Source organism: Macrobrachium rosenbergii, chromosome 8, assembly GCF_040412425.1.
Source record: "Macrobrachium rosenbergii isolate ZJJX-2024 chromosome 8, ASM4041242v1, whole genome shotgun sequence".
In the NCBI taxonomy this organism is placed as follows: domain Eukaryota; kingdom Metazoa; phylum Arthropoda; class Malacostraca; order Decapoda; family Palaemonidae; genus Macrobrachium; species Macrobrachium rosenbergii.
The window spans coordinates 38644359-38652249 of NC_089748.1; the positions used below are offsets into that span (position 1 = coordinate 38644359).

The 7891-nt window shown below is 35.8% G+C and overlaps 1 long non-coding RNA gene across 1 annotated transcript; it reads left to right on the forward strand.

Moving 5' to 3' along the window:
* The first annotated feature begins 45 nt into the window (after nt 1–45).
* LOC136840717 (uncharacterized) lies at nt 46–7594 on the forward strand. Its single transcript, XR_010853713.1, has 2 exons — nt 46–183; nt 4040–7594. It is a non-coding gene; the product is annotated as an uncharacterized lncRNA (long non-coding RNA).
* Nucleotides 7595–7891: the final 297 nt, after the last annotated feature.

Consider the following 7891-nt stretch of genomic DNA (forward strand, 5'->3'; position numbering starts at 1 on the left):
ATTTCATTTGGATGGTGACTGAAAGTTTCTACTTTCTTATTTCAGGTCTATCGTCAAGCCATCACTCTGTGGAGTTGATTCAAGTATGCCTCCCCCTTGTAGAAGCTGATGGAATTGTGCTTCCTGAGATTTCAAGACGTTATCACTGATATCAACCTTTATTTGCTGAAACCCTATCGTAAGGTTAGTTTTTCTTTAGATTATTTATGTTCCAAACAGGTAAATGTGTGTTTGTGTTACAGATTACTAAGGAAGAAGCCTGTAGAAGGAATTTTGAGAACTAGACTGTGGAAAAAGACTCAGTACAGTGCAATGCCTGAAACTAAATACTGTACTATTGGCATGTCCTTTTAGTGTCTTATTTAATTAAGAAGTTATTTAATTGTGAACAGTCTTCTTAGAGGACAATTCTGGATTCAGTATGGTGTCACATTCTTATGCAAGTGGTAAATGGATGTGTAGTCCACTACATTACTTTATCAGAGTTCTGGCTGGAGACTGACTTGAGTTAAATGGAAAGTCTACATATTAGATGAAAGCATGGTAACAGTTGGGGGGTGTGCCATGTTTTGTAGAATACTGGACCTAAGAAATGTTATCTTTGTGTGGAAAAGTTGTGGGGCCCTGAGTGGTGCTAGAATGCTGATAATACCTTTAGTACGCATGGTTCTGTTTTGTCATTTGGTCTAGGTACCTGACTTGGATAGGTTCAGTGATCAGACACAGGTCTGGGTTCATACTCTGGTAAAGGGAGTTGAAATCAGGCGCTCCTGGTTTGCAAGGGTTGATCTTAAGAGCTGCAGGTTTAAGATCTGCGACACATTTTCGTGAGGACACCAGCATCACGAAAACCACTGTGAACTGTAAGACTTTATATAAATATCAGAAACAAAGGCTAAGGGGCCATTGCTTACACTACCCCTAACTTGAGAAACTACTATATTAGTTAATGGTAACAATTGTTACTGGATCCAAGTTATTCTGAGTTCATTTTACCAGCACCTAAACTACTAGCTGCTAGTAGTCCACCAGCCTAAGCTAGCCTGTATAGGCTGGTTGAATGCTCCAGTCTATTAGATTCCTTAAATTATTGTTGAATTTTCACATTAGAAAAAAGGAAGGTGCTCCTAAACCTTGCAAATGAGGAGGGGTAACTGGAGTTATATCTAAAGTGTCTCGGGTGGTGGTGGCTATTCATTCTGCCTTTTTCAGAATTCCAAAAGAGACCAGCAGAAGAGAGTGATTGTTTGTATTTTAAGACTAGACCTGTTATATCGGGTGCTTTATGGGAGAGTGTTTTGGAACTTTTGTTACTTGTAGTCTGTACAAGGGACAAGTTTATAGGACTTGAGAATAAACTACAGTATACATTACGCAACTGTTCATTTCAGTATTACAGTATATTGTATCTTGTGTCACGGGTTGTTAGGTTGGTTATCATCCCTTGCCATCATTTATTTGGTGTATTTTGTGTGCAATTATGTGTGTTGCATGTTATGGTCAAGTCAACTTAGCTGTTGTGTAGTGTCCTCATGCTGGTTGGTCACTGCATAATCTTGGAATTTGCTTTAATCTGTGCACTATAGCCTTCCTCAACAATAAATGGAAGTTCCTCTTACAGTGTGCTCAGGTGCTGTACTTGTAATGTGTCTTAAAGAGGCTAGTTAGAATCCAAATGCTACTCATACAATGTGACAGTGTACCCTCGTCCCATTTTTGTTAATAGGTACATGTTTGGTACATGTAGCCAAAGTTCAAGAGTAAATGCTTGATGTATGGAACATGTGACCCCAAAAAGCAATGAGAGGTTTTGCCTATTACTTACTTATTTCTTAGTCATTTGTGACTTATCAGTCAAGGTTTTGGTTGGCCTGCACTTGACTGGTGCTAGCACAAAAAGAACGATTGTTTTACAACTCATCACACAACTGAACGTTACCTGCCGCTTACATAACCTGATTTCTGTGGGTAAATTTAAGTGATACATTATTTTTGTTGTGCAGAAGGGAGTTGAAATAAACTCCTGATACTTAGAATTGTGTAACACCTACAGTACCTTCTGGTGGCTGTGTAGAAAATGCCCTGTCAGATATAAAGTGTTCACTGATCATGCTGATTATGTAATGCACTTATTTTTTGTGAGTATGATGTGGATAAGCTAACTGTTAAAAAGGCAGTTGTGACTTTTTGACTTTCTGAGCCCAGTTTTGGCTCCAATGTTGACCATAAGCTGCAAATAACAGTACAGTAAATTTCAGTTTAACAGACCTCAAATGAGCAAACTTGTGTACTTATCGGCTACCATATTGTAATGATTTTTTTCCTTTGTTACCATTTTTGATGTGGTATATTTTTAGATAAATCACTTAAATTGATTGTTAAGTGTAAAGTACAGGTTAATTTGCTAGGAACTGTGTGGAATTGCTGTTAGCTGTAAGATATCTTGAAAATACAGGCTGTAATATAGGGTCTTCATTACCTAATGGACTTTGCTACTTATCATAAGGCCAGACTCCCAAAGTGTCTCCAATGTTGAGGCACTACTGTACTTCAAGTCATTGTATAATGTTAGGGACTTGGGTAACTAACTGCTACTTTCAAGAAAATCAAATGATGCAGAACAACTTTTAGGTTACCGTTTTTCACTTTTTAGAGGACTCGAGAACTAGCATCAGCCTTTGACATTACCCAACATTCAAGCAAAGATGCAGTGCATTACTACCCCAGTACTGCTGCATTCTTGCATTTTAATACATTTTTATCTATTTACTAATTTACATTTTTTCTTAATAAGTGAGACCCCTGCTTCCTGTACATATTTCCCTTTACCACCTCCTACTTCTTCCTATTGAACACCATATTCTTTGGAAGCTTGAGTTTCAAGTCAATGGCCCCTGTGAGCTTCTTCCATATGAATAGGGTTCATCTTCTGAATAATAATAATAATTATCAAACACTTGTGACATAGACACCTACGAGCATTGCCTGTTTGCCTGTCATTATCTTTTCGTTAGTTGTTGGTTTCTCCATCAATGCTAACAGGATGGAAATTTTGTGTCAGTGTGTGGAGACTGAATTTTCATGGCCCATAGGCCTTGCCTAAACTACAGTTCATTTGTAATAGAAAGTAGGGAAAGGTTTTGTATTAAATTGGGATGTAGTAGTGTGTTTAAATATCTGTATATGTCCTTGTAACTATTAGAAAAGTGATGTCATGTTCATGGCTGTTCCTTTGATTATTATTATTATTATTATTATTATTATTATTATTATTATTATTATTATTATTATTATTATTATTATTATTATTATTATTATTATTCAGAAGATGAACCCTATAAATACGGAACAAGCCCATAGGCGCCATTGACTTGAAATTCAACCTTCCAAAGAATATGGTGTTTAATTGAAAAACATAACATACGGTAATAGGAATTACAGACACAAGAGATCAGTTATTAGAAAAACAAATGGTTTAAATAGATAAATGAATAGATAAAAATGGTAGAAAATGCAACAGTACAGTACCATAAAACACTGGGCCCACAAACCACACATGCTATTTAAACCACACTGAGAATGAGAATATGGATTGCAGTTCCCTTTCTCAGTGGGGACAGTATAATTTTCCATGAGAAGAAACTGTACACAGTTCCTTCTTCCACTAAAGCAAATAACTGCTCCATTTTGGGCATTATGCAGAAATATAACAAGTGGTTTGTGTATTCTATGACTGGAGATATTTCAAATCCATGCTTCTTTGTTGTTAGAGGTGTCTACTGTTATAGATGCAGGAATAATTCTGGCTGTGGTATTTTGTATTCAAATAATAATTTAACGTAAAATTAAAGGTTCTATTCAGAACATGAGTTATTAAGGCAAGAGTATTTCAAATAATTGTATCATTTTGTTTTATGAAAAAGTGCTCATATTACGACATTGAATTTATAATTAGTATTTCAAATAATTGTATCATTTTGTTTTATGAAAAAGTGCTCATATTACGACATTGAATTTATACTTATTTTTTTCATTACAGGTTACCTCAAGACCAAATTGTACTTTTCATCCTAGTAATCAGCAACCTGCCAACGTTTTGCATTTTGGAGACCCTCATAGGACCACAAATACACACATGAAAGAGATTGGATTCACCTGAAGAGATTGCATTCAGTCACACTGCTAGGCTCACTACTTATTTGTTTGAATAAGAATGACATATACAAGGAGGTCAAATTTTAGAAGTTAGACATCTCACTTCTATAACTGATGAAGAGTATGACAGAGAGCAATGCACCTTTGGCTGAAGGGATACCAAAGAGAATCTTAAGTTCTATCCATTTTTTGCTGGGGCTGAGCCTATACCCCCAGCTAGGTTTTGCTTAAGGTCAATTCTGAGATCATCAGGAGGTCTATCCTATAATTGGTTACTTTGGAATAATTTGTTTGTATTTTATACATCATCATCATCTTCATTCACATTCTTACATCAGGTTTTCCCCATAGTTGGTTAGGTATTTGAAGGGTTTTCTTCATTGTCTTATACTTGGTGTGCTTTCAGACAGAATTCCCATGTGGTTTCAGATAGTTCCTTACCCTAAGCTTCCTCTCTCATCATCATAACCTTGGTTTTACTTGCTTTGATATTCAGTCCTTAAGTCCCCATGCCAGTCTTCAGTCTTTCAAAAAATATTGTAAGGATTCTTTCTCAGACTCTGCCAGTAACACCAGGACATCTGCACACGGAATCTGCTAGACGCCTCCTTTTCTTCATTTCTCTGTGACTTCATCTATGACTGTAATTAACAGTGATGGGCCCTGTGCTGATCTGTGTTGGGCACCAATGTTTATCTCAAATTCTCTGGATGTTTCTGCTGCAGTGTTCACTCTAATTCTCTTATCATGATGAAGTTCCAACACTTATTAAGTATTAAGTCCTCCATGTGCCATTTTCCTTTGTAGTGCCCTATTTAATTGCTTGTCTGAGTACCCGTCAATGCTTTCTTAAGATATACTGACTTCCATTCCTTGCATGATTCTTCTTATGTAGTTGTTAATTTTAAACAGATTTTTAAACCTTTCTTCCACTACCTGTGTTTAGTACACCATGTTTGAGCAGTCTTCCTCCTCTGTATTTTGTGTATTGTAATGAGTCGCCTTAAACCTTTACATATAATATGTATCTTACTCGTTCCTCTGGTCCCATCTGCTCCTCTGTAATGCTGCCTTAAAGTGCATTGCCTTATTTCCTTCTTGTGTCTTGTTCACATTTATAAACTTCATATGTATGTATTTGTGGATGTCTATCTGTTGGTATTTATTTGCTATTTCCATTACGTCAGTTCTACACAGGGAATTCCATCCTGCTTGTTAATGGCCCTTCAAACTTATTTTAAATGCATGAAATGTTTGCTCAGTTTGAAGAGGCATTTATCTCCATGTGTTCTTGTTTAGTTCCTTGACGATTAATTCTCTTGCTGCTTTATTTTCATGTGAAGGATTTGCCTAACCTCTTCAGATGTTGTGTTGATCCCTTTATCATACCAACATCCTCCAGTTCATGGTCTTTCTCTTCACAGAAGAATCTTGCAGCGCTGCCTTCACTGTTCTGGCCTGTCTTTTTATTCTAATTTTCCATTTCACATCTTATGTTTTCTTTACTGTCATGTTAGTCCAGACATATTCTCTGTCTGATTCCATGTCTGTCACAGCATCATCTTCTCTAGCCACCTGCCTCTTGACTTCCCTCCTCTTCTCTTAATAGGCCTTGCTATTCTCTCCACCTGTCCTTTGCCAGAATTTGAAGTTTCTTCTTATTTCTTTGTCCCTTGGAACCTTAGCCAATATCAGAGTATGTGTGAAGTTTAAGGTCATCAGTTCCTTTGGTGTCTTGCTGGTTCTAGGACTACCTACTGACAGCAGTAACTATATCTGATCTATGACAGCCTTGTTCAGGGCTACCAATCACATTGCAACTTGCATGGCTCGCTGAAGATGGTACTGAAGGTTCTCTTTGGTGTATTTTGACCACAGCAGCATTGCTTTCTGCATTTTACTTTTTAACTTGGCATTGATCAGTTTTCAGTTGTCTCCTTTGCTGTTTATTGTATATTGTTCATTACTTTTCTGTTCACAAAGATTGCTAAGCCTTGCTGTTTCTAAGGTAGACGAATAGGCCTCATCTGTTGTCCTTCAGTTCCCCAGTGAAGAAACATACATGAATTATTTTTTAAAAGAATGTTAAATAGAAGCATATTATTGTTGAGTTCAAAATGTGAGAGACTTTTTCCCCTTCTGTATGAAATTTATTTCAGAATCCTCAGCATTTTTAAATTACCCTGTTATATATTTTTGAGAGATATGCAATTTATTAATTGGAATGTAAATATTGCTGTTAAAAACAAATTGTTTGGGTCAGCCAGAAATTTATTTAATGTAATTTAAATGTTGCTGTTATAAACAAACTATTTAGGTCCACCCTATGAGGCTTAAGCGTTTAATGTACTGTACAGTAATACAGGTTATAATATTTTGATAACTTATCCCAGGGCAAGTCCTGAAAGGTTTCAGCAATGTGAATTTTTAGGTTTGTTAAATGACTGCACAGTAAGAGTGTAAAGGTGCCTTATATATTTTTGTAATGAAATTTTTGACAGCAATTTTTAATAAGAGTATTTTTCATTGCAGTGTTCTTTACATGTAATGTTACATTGCTTTTAGGCATTTTTATATTTTTATTTTATAGCTAAAAGTGTAATTTACATCAATGGTTTAGTTTATTTTTTCATTGCTTGATTGCAGTCAGACAGTAACTCTCCCCCAACTCACGGTTAAGCTCTGAAGATGAAGAAAAACAATAGTTTATGTTTCACTTTGTTAGACTCTTGAGTACATTTCATTTCTTCAGCTGCAACAAATCTAATGATTGTGATGTTTTCATAAAGTCTCGTATTTTACGTTTTACCTTTGATGGTTTGTGGCTGCCATATGGGTATGTGGTAATTTATCAATTATTGTTTTTAGAAGTATTTTTTGTGAGACTTTAAGATTATTTCTTTGAGCAGCAGAAAATTTAACAACTTCTCCCTGTTAAAATGTTCTTTGTTTAGTATTTACTTTTGTCTGTTGACCTAGCCTTGTTTGTGTGACTTTCTAGACACTATAGTAATCCACTATTTAAAGAAAAAGAACACGAGGCCCCAGTAGTTGACTTGACATGTTATTTTTATATTAGTGTTTGCATTGTCTCAGTTGATTGGTGACTGCTCTGCAGTTTTGACTGGAATACATGAATACACGTTTATAGTTCGGTAGGATCCTTTATGATCCCAGATGTTATAGCTACCAGGTCATCTCATGGCTGACTTTCAATTTTGCCTATTTGAACACATTTCCAGCATTAATTTTCCTCAACCCTTTTTTAATAGACTGATTTGTTTATACTTCCTTTCAGCTAGATTCACTTCAGGTTTTGGTCTCTCTCTGAATTTTGGATAAAAATCCTGCATTTCAGCAACTTACAGCTGTTACAGCTTTTATTGCTGCTCATTATGATCAATTAAGAAAGTAAAAAAAATCTTCGTTTCAATTTAAACTTGTGTTTTTCACTGGTTATTCCCTGATGCTTCATTTAACTTTAGTTACTTTGGCTCAGTAGCTACAACTGGGTAAGTTTCCATGTCAGTAATCTTATGCCTTGTCTTGATTTCCTTTGCAACTCTCCAATCTGCAAAGCATACTATTTCTAAATTTCCTATCCATCACATCTCTCTCAAGTTATCCACTGGTTTCAGCTGGCGCCAGAAGATTTATCCTAGTGTTAGGACAGAAGGTTTGTTAGCTATGAAAATACAAATTAATTAAAATTTGTCATTTTTGGAAGAATTGTAGT